Source organism: Dufourea novaeangliae, unplaced genomic scaffold, assembly GCF_001272555.1.
Source record: "Dufourea novaeangliae isolate 0120121106 unplaced genomic scaffold, ASM127255v1 scaffold109, whole genome shotgun sequence".
Lineage (NCBI taxonomy): Eukaryota > Metazoa > Arthropoda > Insecta > Hymenoptera > Halictidae > Dufourea > Dufourea novaeangliae.
The window spans coordinates 2,921,937-2,938,827 of record NW_015373997.1 but is presented as its reverse complement, the minus strand read 5'-3'; the positions used below and the strand labels follow the sequence as shown (position 1 = coordinate 2,938,827).

The following is a 16,891-nucleotide window of genomic DNA, read 5'->3' as shown; positions in this document are numbered from 1 at the left end:
CTATTTAAGGCGCTTTTATACAGGGTGTTTCATAACAACCTCCGAGATAGCTACAACTCGATACCAATAACGCAACACACATTTATATGACCCCTTTTCATTGGTCTTGTATCTTAAAATAAAGTAAATTCCAGGTGTTATGAAGTACTGTATATTTACACTGCATTTCCTCCAAAGTCAATAATACTAGAACATTCTATTATTTAATGATAATTTCAACCACAGGTGCATCCATCAAAAGTGACAGATAAAACGAATCCATTCTAATCGTTTATTTTTCATTTGTACAGATGATGAAGCATGGCTGGGACAATTACGTGAGGTACGCTTGGGGTAAGAACGAGCTTCGGCCGATCTCGAAAAAAGGTCACAGCGCGAGCATCTTCGGCGCCTCGAACATGGGCGCGACGATCGTCGATGGTTTGGACACCCTCTACATCATGGGTCTTCACGACGAGTTCAAGCAGGGCCGGGACTGGATCGCAGAGAACCTTGACTTCGATATCGTGAGTACAAACTTACTTTTATCTTTCCACGAAATCCAGCCAGAGCTGGTATTTTCACATCCTGGGAAATGGTTATGTCGACGATGGAGCGTTCCGAAAGCTTCTCGTCGTCAAAGGCGTGGAGCATCTTTGTACCGTGTCGTGAGAGCTACTCGAGGCTTTATACACAGCTTCGAAGCGGTACGACCCTCTTTGCGCTTTGATTAGAGGCATGAAAATCGTTTTAGCGCGGGTTGGTGACAAACGTCAGAGGTCACGAATCTAACGATTCCGACGATGGAGGTCGTGAAGATTTTAGCGATTCTCACACGACGATCGAGAGATCGTTGAAACAGGGCCACTAAGAGGATAACACTCTAGCTCTTGCGTGGGAATGATTACAATTACCTGCGGCTAAAATTTCTTATCTGCGAAATATTTCAATGGCGAAAACACTACAGGCGACAGAATCGCCGAATATAATTTACGCTCTGTATATTTTAAAGCTTGTCATTTCTTTCGACAGTTTGAAACTTCCTGTTCTATTAGCGTGTCCGGTTCAAAGGACTTCGAACAATTGGAAGAGTTATCAAATATCCAGTCGAAAATGTCGATAAATAATTTCGTGACTATGAAACGTATGGTTTTAATTCTTTTGCAGGGGATGTAATTATTACGAAGTGAATTTTCTTTTATTACAAAGTTATGCTTCAACACAACTAGGCTGTTCGTCTCGCTTTTACATCATTTAATAATATATTTTCGTGTTCTTCTTTCTTTTTATTTGTTTTATTTTATCTTGGTTTCCTACGGTTTTTTTGTTCGATATCCTATTAATCAGTTTACTTTTATTTGTGGTGTAATAAATACGGTATTATTATTATTATTATTAATCGGAAGACGGATTAAATGGTGTTTTTCCGTGGATCAAAGAAATCAGAGCTGTCTGGCGTTCAAACGATTTAATTTTGAGTGACTGCGAGTAAGGAGTTTTAGACAGTGGGATTCAAATGTCTGCGGGGAATCGTCGAAGGGATGGGGGAAATGGGGTTGAGCGAGGAAGTAGCAAAAGCAAGAGATTCGCCGTCAGTGCGCTAGATCCCACGAGGATTCCACGTAATCCTTCGAGAATCGAAACCGATTAAGCCGGTTAATCGAGGTCTTCGCTACAGATACTTCCTACTTTTAGTTTCTCGATTAAAATTTATTTCATGACAGGGACCGTTAATTACGTTCGAATTTTTTGCCTACGTTCGTGAAATGGTACGCGAAATTTTATCTGTGCTCCATTATGTACCAAGATCGACGAAAACAGGGATAACTGAAATTTCTATTCACATTTTGTGCAATTATCTTTTGAATTACAGGGATACTGATTGTGAGTGTATTTAGAAAAATGTTTTATCATAATGTTTGAATATATTTCCGGATTCAATAACATTTTACATTTCTGTGTTTCTATCTCAGTATCTATTTAACTTAGTTTCTCACTACATATTTAAAAAGACGAAGCTTCTTCTTCCCTGACAAATTAATTTTTTGCAGTTTCGCAACTTCATCATTATGTATTTAAAAGCGCCAAAAAATAAATATAATTGGCCTAACACATGGCTAAAAACAATGCAAAGTGATTTCGCATTAATCGACAAACTGGTCTTCTCTCCAAATAAATTAACTTTTTGCTATTTTGCAATTTTACCATTGAAGCAACAATATAATAAAAACCAGGAAGACAGTTCCAAAGAAAATATAAATTTTTGTATCAATCGGTGTTGATCCTCCTTAAGAGAAGACCGCCTCGACTGATTACAACCACCCCCATTCCCCCGTTATAAATCCAGCTTTGGAGAATTCCCAAAGGATCGCGACTCCGCACCCCACACCATCAGCCTTTAACAAACGAAGAACAACACTCTGGAAGGTGGAGCTCGTTTAACTTGCCCGTTCGCAAGTCAAACAGCCCCCCCCCCTCCCCATGCCCCTAATAATTCTCGTTTTGCGGGGGTTTGGCGAGTAACGCCACGGGGACGTTCGACGCGTCGCGTCCTTCCACGCCTGGGATTAACAATCCGCCGGCAGACCTCGTTAATTAACTTAATCGTTATGTAAATCAGTGTCTCTGGTATTTCTCAAGGGGTGGGGGGAGTGGTGGAGGCGCCGCGAGGGAGACGGAATAAACTTCGTCCTAGCGTTTTCGCCGTGCAGGCTCCGGTGAGCGTCAGCCTGTAAACTTAACTCGGTCTGTCCGAACTTGGTAACAGTCCTGTTACTTCCATCCCTCCCCTAACCTCGAAACTCCTTGTTATCCACCATTCTTCCCCGTCCACCAACGCAGGATTCGTATAAGAGGGTATTCCTGAGTGGATACCTCGCTGTATCAACCGGCGACCACACTGTCCGTCGGTTCACAATTCATGGCCGCTGTCGTGCCGGTTATCATAATCGAATTGGGATCGTACGTTAAATTAATGCTGCGCCATTGGTGAGAACTTTTAATGAGGACTCGAGAATGAAGCTACGAATTGATCTTAACTTGGTGTTTATTTGATGCTTTGCTTCATGTTTGCGTCATGTTTACTTCATGTCTACTTCAAATCTACTTGATGTTTACTTGGTGTTTACTTAATGTTTACTTGATGTTTACTCGATGTTTACTCGATGTTTACTTGATGTTTACTTGATGTTTACTTGATGTTTACTTGAAAGTTATCGAGGGTCTACTGTAGTAAGGAGTAGGGGAGGTGGTACACACTATATTAATCCTCGTATGGTATGCACAAGTCGTATTATTGATGTGACGTTAAATGACCTTTAATTTGAAGTCTTCATCTGGCAACCATGCTAGTAATAAACTAATTTTTGAAGAAGGTCGAAACGCCTTGAGAATTCGCTTTTCTCCCTGATTGGCGAGAGTCTCCGTCTAAGGTATTCACTGATGTACAAATTATATGATTAGTTGAGTCCTGAAGGTGGAGGACGAATTCTAGAGTTTTCGAAGTTGACATGCTGGAGGAATCTATCCTTCAGGACAAAGCCCATGCTAGAAACCAATTAAACATTTGGTCAAGATTTTTCTTTATAACACGTTGTGTTAACCAGAATAAACTAAAAATTGCTCGATCTTTTATTTGATGTGTTACAAGATGATCGAATAATTGTCGCGAATTCACAAGCATCCGTGGACCTTGGGAATTGGGGACTGTTTCCTCCGCGGAGTCTCAACATACGTATTCCACAGTACGGCTCAAATATTTGGCTTCGCCGAGCGAATACTCCCAGCGGATTTCGATTCCTGGCATGGATAATAGGACGTCAAACATTTTCTTGGTCCGCGCCAACCTCAAGTATTTATGGTGGATTCCTAAACGGATAACTTCCCGTATTAGTCACTTCACCGCATTGGAAACTCGTGCGTGGAAACTGCTCCGTTGCTCTTGCCAGAATTCCTCTTGCCCTGGGTAGATACTTCGCACTTGTGTAATTCGCTTACCACGTTCGTCGAGCTTTCTGTACTCGCGAAGGAAATACCATTTCTTATCGACAGAGGAATCGGTCCCTCCCGGTGAACCGAAGAATTCTCTATGTTGTGATGACAGTCACGAGAATTTGTTAATTGGATTGTCACGCGAGCTTCGTTTCCAGAAGAACAAATTCATGTTATGGAGATAGTTGAAACTAGAAATGAAAAGAGTGGACTGGACTGTTGTTTGTTGTTGTTGACTGTGTTTGGACTCCTAAACGGTTGGGAATAGAAGATGTTATAAGTGACGGTTAAATGGTATCAGACGGTGCATAATATGCAACTAATTTTATGCACTTTTGTGCATCGGTGCATTAGAAAAATGCAACTGCACTTTTTTTAAAAATGGTGACCTATGTTTTTGACTACACCAATCGATGCAGTCAAAAACATAGGTTTTCATTTAAAAAAAAATGCAGTTGCATCTTTCTGATGCACCGATGCACAAAAGTGCATAAAATTAGTTGCGTATCTCAGCTAAATAGGATCACCTAAATATCTGCCTTATTTACCTTTGCATGAAAAAACGTCTCAAGATAAAGTTGAACTATTTTAAGGTGCATATGTAACGAGGTTCCAATGTCATCGGTATTTTTTTTATGGAATCCTATACCTTTTTTCGATTCAATTTAATTCAAACAATAGTAATGGAATACTTAATTGAACAGTACAACGAAGGTTAATGTAGATGTTATTAACAGTGTTTCAACAGTTTATCCTTAAATACTGTTTCAATCGTGGCAGTGGCATCGAATATTTTCCTCATAATTGATAGTTTCGATTCTCTGTAATCAATGTATGGGTATTGCGTAACAAAGGCACAGTTACAAAACCATATTTATCAGGCGAACATGAAAATGAATACATTTTTTTTTAATATCGCGATTCGATATGCGTATGCAGTAACAGATTTTCATTGAATATACGCGAGTCAACCGGTCACACGGTCTCGGGAAAGACCGGTCAAACACGTTTGTTCCATTAACCCCCGTAACGAATGCCTCATTGCGTTTTCAGATTCAAATGCTGTGAGCTATTTTCGGCGAAACAATTTTTGCCCCGGTCAAATCACTTCGCCAAGCCCCGGACATTGCGTTCGGCGCGCCTCGGGCTGGAAAAATATCCATATAATTCTGCTTTAAACAATCGCTCAATAGATCTCGCGTTTGTCGCAGAATATAATACTCTGTTGCATTTCGGGAGTGGTGGGGAAAAACAGCAACATATACAGTCTGTTTCACAAGAGCGTTGCAACCGTGTCTGGAAAAACAATGGATATTTTTCAAAAATTCAAAAACAGGTTTATAGTACATCTAAAACACTACGAAAATTACCTAATATCATGTAAGTTTTGTATATGACATTTTTTCATATTATTACAAATAACGGCAATATTCAAAGTGGACATAGTTATTGCCCCACCCTGTATACATATAATGTATAATCCCCTTAATTTTCAAGTATAGCATCTATGCTCAAATTTTCCGCGTACCTCTCAAGGAATGTCCTCCATATTTGTTTAATTTCGCGGCGTAGCTTCTTGATACTAAGTATATACGCCTTCCACGAAGCTTAAGTTTGATAATACTCCAGACATTTTCAATCGGATTAGTGTATGGTGATTACGAAAGCCAGTTCAGTGTTTGGATACCATTTTCCATTTTCCACGAAGTACACAGCCGGCTCCGGTTTTTTGAATGATTGACTGATCCTGTAACACCCAAGACAAATTATCTTCACCAAACCTCTCTATAATAGACTTCAGTAGACCTTTTTCTTTTAAAAAATTTAAACTTTTTACAAAGTTTTTACAAATTTTAATATGTTTTTCTCGTCTCTATCACTTTGCAGCTCTATACTGTTTCACTCATTTCCTTATAAACTCGCGTGACTTTTTCATGTAACGAGCTGCCGCTGTTGAGAAGATCAATTTTGATCCTTTAGGATGTATGGAAAGAACTCATTTTGAAATTCGAGTGTTTACAGTGACAGACGAAGCTCAACTGACAGATTCTTAATGACGCGTGGTAGTGTTTTACACGTATTATAAGCTTTTTTTTTGAACTTTTAAAAAATATCAATTATTTTTCCAGATACCGTTCCAACGCTCTTATAAAACAGACTGTATATCACGTATTTGCAAATTGTTCAAACAGCGTCGTCCCTCAATCCATTACGATCCAGAAAAAAGGTTTGGTTTCCATTTCAATGTTTGTTAAAGAACATTATATATCCTAAAGTCGTAAAATTATTTCCAGTCGAGTTTTTACTGCTCTGCAAAGAACAGGGACATATTAACGGTTTCGTGTATCGATATAACAGCAGTGGTGTACATCATTAACCCTTTCGATACGGCCATATCTGCCGCGAAACGTATCACACGATACGACTGTACGAACCGCAAGCGTACTTCGAGGCAATATAAAAGTTGGCAATGCTTCCGTAGGTTTAGATATTAAATTACGAGGTCTGTCGGGAAAGTAACGGGAATGACAGCGTGGAAATTTGTATTGTCGAGTTACCTACAAATCAACGTTATTTTCTTCAAGATACTTTTCTTGGGAAGCCACAAACCGCTAGAGATGTTTCCATTTCTCGAAATAGTGTTCGAAGTCTTCAATGGAAGTGCTCTGAATTCGTGCGTCGCAAGCTATTTAATGTTGTCCACAGTTCCAAGATAACGAAGTTCATTTTTTTATGTTTTAAAAAGGAAAGCAGTTACGTGGACTCATAAGGATTTACAAGGAGGCTCTGGTATCACAGAAATACTCTTTTCGGTCAAAAATTCGCTTACAGACAATTTTCTTGGTTGTTGCATCGCGATAAGGCACTTTGTCATACTGCACTCTCTGTGAACGAATTTCTTTTGCCAATAAAGATATTCATGTGGTTCCACAGCCCCTTACAACGTTGAGTTCGTAGTGGATTCGTCATTATGCTCTTTTCGCAAAAATAAAAAACCATCTTCGAAATCGTCATCTTGAAACTGTGGACAACATCCAACAAGTTATAACAGACCAATTGGAAGCAGTAACAAAACAACAGTTGTACAGTACAAGACAACATCCCTAGCGGTTTGTACCTTCCAAAGAGTACTATCTTAAACATGATAATGTTAATTTCTAAGTAACTTGACAATACAAATTTCTACGTTTTAAGTCCCGTTACTTTTCATACAGATCTCCAAACAAATATTCAGTACACTTAATCGCAATTAAATTTAATATTAAACCTACTTCAACAGTTCAAGAATATTATTATTATTATTTATAGTATACGGATTTCGTTTCCAGGCGAACGACTATACTCGCCCATAGTACCAAAAGGGTTGAATATCATCGTTAAAAAATGAAACCATAAAACTGATATCGAAAGTCGCTCGCAATGGAACCGCATAGGTTATCCGACACCGAAAAACGCAAACGTATTATGAGCCACACGGCGTGCACCGAATAATATTTGACCCCGACTGTAGCCATAATGGAGCGGCTTGTTTTAAATTAACTCTAATACAGCCTCGTTCCAGTTACGGGCTCGTTCTCGTCCGTAACGTGTAGAAAAATTGATATCATTCGTGGTCGAGCGAACGAAACCGAGAACTGCCCGGGCACCCCGGGTATCTATAACACCATCGTTTCGATCACAGTTTCAATTAAAATTGCTGCACGTGTCGTACGTGTATCGTCTATTCCCCGGGTTTTATTTCAGCGCGCTGGGTTATTGTAATCGTTTCATGAACGCGATTGATTCCCCGGGTGTAAGGTTAGATGTTGCACCAGGAATCGAATGTCTTTTTTTTTAATTATTGTTATCCTTTAGTGACGGATATTAGAGGATTCTAACCGACGTGTGTAATTCGAATATAGGAGTACATATGCGTATTCATATACTTGTATTTTAATTTGTGTAATTTTTAGTAGGGGTCCAAATACAGGCTAGGATCTAAATGTGAGCTAGTTGGAAGTTTAGAATCGTATTTCACTCATTTGGGAATAGTGTGGAACAACGATTCGAGAACGACAGAAGCTTATTTTAACTGTTTACCATAAAGCAAATATGTTTAAACATTTTCTTCGCATTTCTATAAAAAGATGTTCTCGTATAAAGAGGTATATACTATATTAAGTAATACCTCATTTTTTTCAGAATTTTTAAATAATTGTTTCAGTCGGAATTCTCGACATAGCAATATGGTGGGTATAAAGTGCACCCTCTTGGTGTTGCGTGGATTAATACACGTGTACTTAAATACACGTGAAACAGAGACCCTCCGGTCCAGAACAGTCACAAGAAAACGTTCTTAAGTCGACGCTGTTAAGAACGTCTGGCGAAATAACCGTGGCGGCAGAACGTGTTAAACTACAGTCTGCCTCTGTGAACGATGTACTCAGAGCGTCAGACACCGTGCCCCTGGGGGCGTACTAGCCGAGCAAAGGGTTAAATCTCTCCCTTTTCCTCGGTGTCGGGACGTCACGCTAAAAGTCGCGGAATTTCACTTGTACAGGTGAACCGACGTGTGTTTCACCTGCGTGAACTCTTGGTCACGCGCAGGAAACCGTCGTATACCAAGGTTTTGTTCTAACATAATTAGAGAAATGGAAAATCCCCTCAGTAACGCGGTATTCCTACAATACGGGTGCGCTCTAACACGGTTAAAGAAGTGTGTTGGATAGTGTAGTTTATCGATAAATAAGTTACACCGTAGAAGTTAATGAATCGATAAATAAGTTACACCCTAATAGTTAGTGAACCGATAAATAAGTTACACCTCCTCTGTGCAAAGAATACAATCGAATATAAGAAGCCTTTTTCATTACCAATGGAAACTACTACTTCTCAACATAGTCACAGAGTCTCTGTAAAAATTTGTTACGAGATACTAGTTCGCAAGATTTACATTCAATTTCCTATCGTTGCAGTTGTCTGTTTCTTTCCTCTGGTCATACGCTTGGACGCACTTTTTACATGACGCGCCATGTTTAACACTAGAACTACCAAATCCGTCAAAACGACGAATCGAAGATTTCTTCTCTCTCAAATTATAATAGTGCTTTTGACAGAATTTTTGTTCATTTTTAAGTTACTTTACGTTTTATAATATACTATATTATGTTAGATTGTATTATCCACTTAAGGACATATCCTTAGGACATGTCCTTTATCCCCAGTTAACTCTAGCCTGCTGCATGGCTTGAATTTATACGAAACCGACTATATCACGTGACAGAACGTTTTTGTTTTCAAGACAGTAGTTTCAAGTTCCTGTAATAATAAACGTGAAATTTCTTCTTGTACAATGTTCCATTTTACAATTTTCAATACGAACGAATTAACTCGGTTACATTTTGGCGACATTTTTTAAACTAATAACTATTCTGCGATTCTAGTTATGTCATATTCTTAGGCATATTATTCTCTTAATAAATCATCAATTAAAAACAAAATAGCCGATTTGCTGTCAGGTTTTTCTAAATAGGCTGGTCTTTAAGTAGATAAATATAACGTATACTAATACAATTTAATTTAGTACACATTCCACGCTGGTAGTTCTACAGTTAACATACAATATGACCGACGCAATTGAGTTGGAACTTACCACGTGTCAACAAGAACGTTCTATCCGTCCAGCCACCTAGCGACAGCTCCATATAACACTTTTAGAACGGAACGTTGGCAGGGATGTGCAACTTGCTTATCGACCCACCCCCGCGCATATCAGTTCCTAGCTTCGTCTAACACAAATTCGCGTAACATGATTTTTTCGGGAACCGAAATACTATGTTCCACGGGGATTTTACCGTATATCCAGATACGGTGTCGCTCGTCTCTCCGATTTGGACCACGTGGTACCCCGGCGAGCGGCATAATGCGGGACGTAGTTTTTCGTTTTACCCGCGGGCCAGTTAAGGGGCTTCCTCCTTGAATTTATCGCCCGTCCGAATCACGGACCAGTCCATATAACCCGTTCACCGATCGGTTCCCACCTTGGGCCCACGGTAGGCGCTTCCCCATACTCCTCTTCCCCTCCCCTATCCACCGGTCCCCGCGCGCGCACTGTTTTCATTCTTTTATAAATCTCGCGGATGGTAATATATATCGGCGTTACGGGTGTATTCACTCGCGGCCCCGCGTTTTATGCGGGCCCCCGATATCCCCTTATGCATACGCGCTGCATTGAAATTGATTTCGGCCTGCGCGCCGGATAGCCACCGGAAGATTAATACCCGCTGCGTGCACCCCTCGATCGTTATTTTTTTTTTCTTTTTTTTAATCCGGCCTTCATTTCTTGGGGGAATTCCACGAAGTTCCTCGACGTGGAAAAACACTGTCTCGATCTTTTGTGTCAGACCAAACGTCAGTATATGAATCGTTAAGTGCAGAAAGGGGATACCTTAATTTTCGAGGGGCGGTTTCACCCCGTAAAGTCTCGTCTCAGCCGATAAAAAAAAATACGTATCCCTTACTTTTGACTGGCTAGCCGACATACCAAGTTTCATTAAAATCGGAGAGGGATACTTCTGTGCCTTCCTTTGTTAGTACTACAAGCCCCTAATGTAACTATTTTTTTCATTATCACTCCGTATATCCAGATAATGAATTTTCCCATCTCTGTTAGAACGCCTGTTTATTGACCGCCGTTATGTTACGCCAGTGCATCCGAGTGTGTTCCCTTCGTTTCTGTTTGAACGGTGCTCTGCATATTTCGTGCACGCATTGTTCCTCGGAGACGGTGCGCTCGCGCGCTCTGGTGCATTTTTAATGAAGTCCCTTTCGAGAGGAGACCCAAGGGTTTTTCGGCGCCTTTGTGACTAACCGTGGCCCCAGCACGCCTTCTCCCGGAGAATTTTGCTTTATTTGCCGGCCTCGAGAGACACCTACTGCCATTGAATGTCGACCTTGCTGCTTTTGCGTCCGACTACGCAGCTCGCGAACGGTTCCTCGAAACTCCCGCGAAATCCCAATCCTGTGGATTCAGTGAATAATTTCTCATTTTCGGGTATCCGTTTTTAAACGTTTTCTTCGTTGGTCCTTTCGTTCGATTCTGACGATGGTTTTCTGTACGCAGTTACAAACAGAGATTAACTTAGAAGGCTTGTATTTTAGTTACAAAAAGAAGTTTAAATGCGATGGTGGAAGTGACTTTGTTACCGTCTTTGGCGTCATTGGCAGGTAGTGATGTAGGACCATAGTTCGGTTCATCGATCGATCAGTTCAGTTGTCCGTGATTCCATTTGGTATCGCGTTGGTTCGATTCCCTTGAAAGTATATTGAAATATGAGTAATTTAATTTAAGGTATACTAACTTTAATTAATAAGATTCCCACGTCACATCCACAATGTTGCGGGACCTAACCTTGTGCCCTACCTGGTAACCTTGAAAACTTCGAAAAAACAAATGACTTACAGAAACTAGAGTAAAGACAGCGTATACAGGTCCCTCTGAATCAAGATATTTAAATACAAAGAATAATTTTAAATGGTCCAGCATTAATGGAAATAATTCTGGCGATCAAGTTACGTTCTCCCCCCTGTACAGAACCGAATCCAGATCCTGTCGAACCCCCGTGTCATCATACCCAAGCAACATCCCTCGAACCAAAGATCAAGGTGAAAAAGGAGTTAATCAGGTTCGAGCCTCGGATCTACAATGCTACAAGACAGGGTTAGGCTAATCGCGCAAGTTACGGGAGAGGCTGTAACAATAACCAGCTCTTCGGGGATCAGAGGTTCTTATCTCAGGCACTATAAATAGCGTGTGGCGTCGCGGGAAGCTTCCGTTGGAGCCTCGCGATTGGCCCAAATCATCCCACCATGTCTTCCCCTTCTTTTTTGCGTTTTAATCAAGACACACGCACTCGCGAAACCCGTCATCAGGCCCGATTCGAAGCGGCGGACTGGACGAAATTGCGCGTCAATTTCATTTATGTTTGCAAATTAGTCGGAACGATAATCCGCAAAACGACCGCGGCGCCCTGATTCAATGAGAATTGGGTACGACGCAACAGGGCGATAATGAACCCCGAGGTGACTCTCTCTGGGCCAGCTATGCCCGATGGGCCATCGCCGCCGCTGCGTTGGGCCTCATCGAATCGGCTCGAGCGAACGATAAAAGGGAGCTTATGACCGGACGACCACCGAAGGAGCAACGTGTCCCGATTGAACCGTTCAGTTTTCCGTTTTTCCTTCTTGGTCCCGCGGTCTAAATGGCCGTTTTAACGATCCTTCGACCGATTACTGAGTGAAGTGAGACCCACCAAGTTCATACCTTGTGTAATATTGTTTATAACGATTTTAAACCGCTGACTGTATTTTTTTGGTATCTTGTAAAATTTTGTTTCGTAAAATCAAGAACCAATAGTCATTTTAAGACTGTTTCAAACGTTTACAAAACATTTTTGTTAACATACACCGTTACACCGTTTTTCTAATGTTTCGATGTCACAATTTAAGTTACGCGAACGCATACTAAGCCTTCAATACATTCGAAGCATCGAACAGTAGATTATCTTTAACAAGGATCATTGCGATTTTCTCGCCATTATGTTTACTCTCTTAGTCATCAGAAGTCCAAGAATATATAGAAAATCGCGATTAATCGAATTGAATGTATAATTTCTTGACTGATGTAAATTTTAAATACAGACTTTTCCGGGCTAGTTTACAGAAAATTCGTTTGCTTTGATAAACGTTCTAATCAAATCCCAAATCGAATGTTAATCTCTTCAAGCTTTATTTGCACTGTGTCATAAATAGTGTATGTTGCAAACATATATAAATCCATTAACAACAATTTTAACACAGGAAAAACATTTAAATTATATTTAATTGTCAGTCAATTCGATCGTTACAGAGACTGTAAATTATCTTTTGAAATAGTATCGGTTCGCCTATCGATATCAGAAAACAATGTACGAACCTGAATGCCTTGTCAAACCTGGAAACAAGAAACCGTGCGTAAATCACGATCTCCCGATCGCGATCCTTACGGCGTCGGATACATAAAATGAAAACATCATAGTACTTACATGATAAAGGAACAGTCGAACGGTGGCCACAATCCAGCAGTCGTTAAGATGAGAAATCGTATCCTTGAGCCATGTTTGCAACAAAAGATCGGGCCCGATAGATCCTCTCGAGGGCTTTTCAAAGGAGTGTCATGATGCCGTTATTTTGTATCGATATCGGTACGCCTACTCGCTATGATTCCCGTAACTTCAAGGCCCTACACGTCCCCGTTCAAACTGCCGTTTACCTTCTAACTGGTGAATTAAAAAAATCAACAATATCAAAAGTTCAAAAACCTTGCGTGAGTAAATAACCGAACGTATTAATTTCTGAAATAATCGTGCACAAATGTTTCACAAAAAATAGGAAGAACAATTACACAAAATACTGTTTCATAATGTCAGGCCAGCATTACAAAATAATTTCAGACCCAGTACAGTACTTTTCGATATACTGCAAACAAGCACAGAAATTGATATTTGTTAATCAACGTAACGATTGTTTTAATAAATCCAAGATATTAACTCTTTTTAGACTTGAAGTTATTATTGGAACTATTAGTTTTTAAGTAACTTACACTTAGTCCATTATTAATGAGCTTAAAGTCGTACGATGTTAAAATAGAGCTTTCTGAGGTAATCCCACTAATGGTTTAATTTTTTTAATGAGAAGACTACTGACACTGTTGTACCTACCACTTCTTTTTGAACATTTTCAATGAAAATAATACGTATAACATGCATACAAAGAGAATAAAATATCAAATTTCCGTACCTGAATATAATACTTTCCGCATTGTAATGGATTTTCATTTACGTAATTCCCTTTACGAATTATTATTCGTATTACGTCCGCATCCTCGATTATCGCCACATTTCCATCATCATTGTCGACCCTGTAACAAATTAAAGCTCACAAGTTTAATATTACTTGAGATTTGCAGTTTGTTTCAGTTTTCAAACATTTCGACGCTAATCACATATAGTTTTTTGTTGCATAATCTGAAATTCCTTCCGTAATTTTTACACCGTATAGAATTCCAATGCTGCCAGCGATACCGTACATTCCGAGGGGATTTTATTAAATTACCACGTCACCAAAACTATTCTAAAATTGTATGGCAATTTTTTTTTCCTCGAAGCTTTTCACGTGGAAGGTTTATTAAAAGCAAATATTGGAAGGTTTATTAATAGCAAATATTAGATAGCTTCTTGACAGCGAATCTTGCAACTACATGGTATGTGCAATACTTTACCTAGTGGAATACACTTTTTGCTGTCTGAATGGAATTTCCTTTAGTGATAAGATTTCTATAATCCTGCAGAGCTAGTCTGGATTCCACAGGAGATGTCTCGTGGACAAAACACAATCCAAATTAATAATATTCTCATTGGAATTACACTTAGAGGATCATTCAGGATTAGAAAATACAGGGTTTTTTCAATTGCTTCCACGTGAAAACTGACTTGACAAAGCTTAACTCTATTCTTTCGATCTTCACTCTGATTCTCACTCTGTCAAACTACATGTTGGTTCACTCCTTCGATCTTCTGTACCACTACCGACAATTTTTATGCGTACATGAAGTCAATTTTAATATTTACTTTTAATATGTATTAAAATTTAATATGTATATGTAAGTAAGAAAGTGAGTAATTGTTGCATTCTTTTGAGCCAGGTGTAATTACAACTTCCACGTACCTCTCCTTCGAAAAGTGAAGTTTAAAATAATCTCCATGGACATGCGCATGCTTCAGTTAACAAATACTTCCGTACTTGTAATCTTTGTAACACTAATAATTCAACAATCATTTGAAGTGACATCCACGTTTCAAGAAATATGAAGCAAGGTCCGATATGTTCGGTGTCAACGTTGATTCTAAGAATTACCAGCAGAGGTTAAAACCCCGGTATCTTTTCTCCGCGAGAAAAAAAGAAAAGAATAAAAGAAACGTTTTATTTTCTCTTTGCGTGTCTCAATTTTCTCAGATTGCATGTTTCATGTAAACAATTTTCTGGATTGCGCCGATCAAATCGATCGGTTCCGACGGAAGTCTGTTGTACGAGCGAATTATAGACAATTTCAATAGGCAAGCTACATTCTGTAACTGCCAGCCCTGAACAAGAGTTGATGAATGAAATATGATGCGGAGGTGTTGTCGAATGGTTCCGCGAGGGTTGTGCGCACACGTTGTTCAGCGACGGTCAAGAAGATGGACGTGATCGAAAAAGAATGCTCTACGTATTATTCCACTTTCTTGTCTCACGATTCAGGTAATAAAAATTCGTCGTATCACCTAATTCTTATGTAACCTTTTAAATGATCTCTCCTGAAAGCATTAATGATGTACGTCAGTGGATATGCTTTTATGATATTTAGAGGATTTTTATTACTGACACTTCTGTCGTGCCCTGAGTATAATGAACGATATTTTACAGATATCATTAACTATCTCACACGCTACGTTGAAAAATATATTTTTGGCAGTAACGTTCGGTGACCCTATGTTCTTGTTCCTTTGCCGGTACATTGGATTTATCTGCACATTCCCAATCGTAAGTGACGAAGAATACAAATATTTTCGAAACTGTCAACGTAAATACCAACGCAATAGTAACGTCCTTTTTCTGTGTGACTTCAGATCAGGCTCATTTTCGAAAGCTTGCAAAACGACTACTATTCGCTCAAAAACCCGGTCGAACTGGAGATATTAATGAAACAGATCGATACGTCGAGGCGTATAATCCTGGCAGTCGTGTGTAAGAGTTTCGAATACAAATCTAGACCCTTATCGTCACTTGTCCCCTAATTTACTATAATTTGATTTGAACAATAGAAAAATGGTGTGGCACAAAACAACTTTATCTCTGTAATCATTACAGTCGTTATACCTTCTACAGATACGACCAATTTTCCTGAACTAGTTCTGAATTTTAGGTATATCAAGCGCAGGAGTATTTTACGTCAACACTATTCTTTCTGTCCCTGTAATGCTCGATTTGTTGATGCCTCTGAACGAGTCTCGGCCCCGCATGCTGCACTCCTTCGGGTTTCAAGTTGACGGTAACATATACGTCGATTTGATATCCCTGCATGTCGTATCGACGTGTGCAGTAGGAATGGTGATAATAGTCTGCACGGAGTCGACTTCAGTCATTTTTGTCTGTTACATTTGCGGACTATTTAAGATTGCTAAGTACGATAAAAGAATGAATGTGAACGTTCTTGATCGATTATATCGTGTTCCGTTCCGCGTATTATGCGGTATTCCTTCCTTGTAACAGTTCTCAATGTGTCCCTTTTGCGACTCAACACAGGTGCCAAAAATCGCAATGATCGTAATCATCCACTTTCTTTAAAAGAGTCATTTCTTTGAACTCGAAGCTGATTTTAAGGTATCCACAAAAAAATACACTTTTTGGCTCCACTTCGGTTTCACAATAAAACCACACCCACAATGATATACATTAACTAGAAATCTCGGCTTCCACCGGCACCCGAATTCGTACAGTTAATCCGAAACTAAACCGCACCGACGAGCGATTATTCATACCAACATTGAGGGGAACATATTTAGTACTGATTATGAACACATACGTCATTCAAAGAGAACACAACTAATACACACCCCGATTTCTGCGGTGTGTGGCTTGGAGAATTTGTAGGCTTGTCAAAAGTGTCAGACGAGAGCGAATTGGCGAGAGTACATACGCAGGCAGCTTGGCAACGAACGGCGAAACCTAGTTACACCGTGTCAGACCATGTTAAACCGCCTCAAACCATGTCAAACCGTGTCAAACCGTGTCAAACCGTGTCAAACCAAGTCAAACTGAGTCAATTCGCGACCACGCTGACTGTTCGACGTGAAAACCCGGTATT

The 16,891-nt window shown here is 39.8% G+C and overlaps 1 protein-coding gene across 1 annotated transcript in view; it reads left to right on the top strand.

Moving 5' to 3' along the window:
* The first annotated feature begins 478 nt into the window (after positions 1-478).
* The window catches only part of LOC107188066 (mannosyl-oligosaccharide alpha-1,2-mannosidase IA), a 148,289-nt gene continuing 131,876 nt past the window's right edge, over positions 479-16,891 (top strand). The window contains exon 1 of the mRNA XM_015576307.1: positions 479-506. The gene's annotated coding sequence lies outside the window, so the exon portion shown is untranslated. The remainder of the gene's footprint in view (positions 507-16,891) is intronic.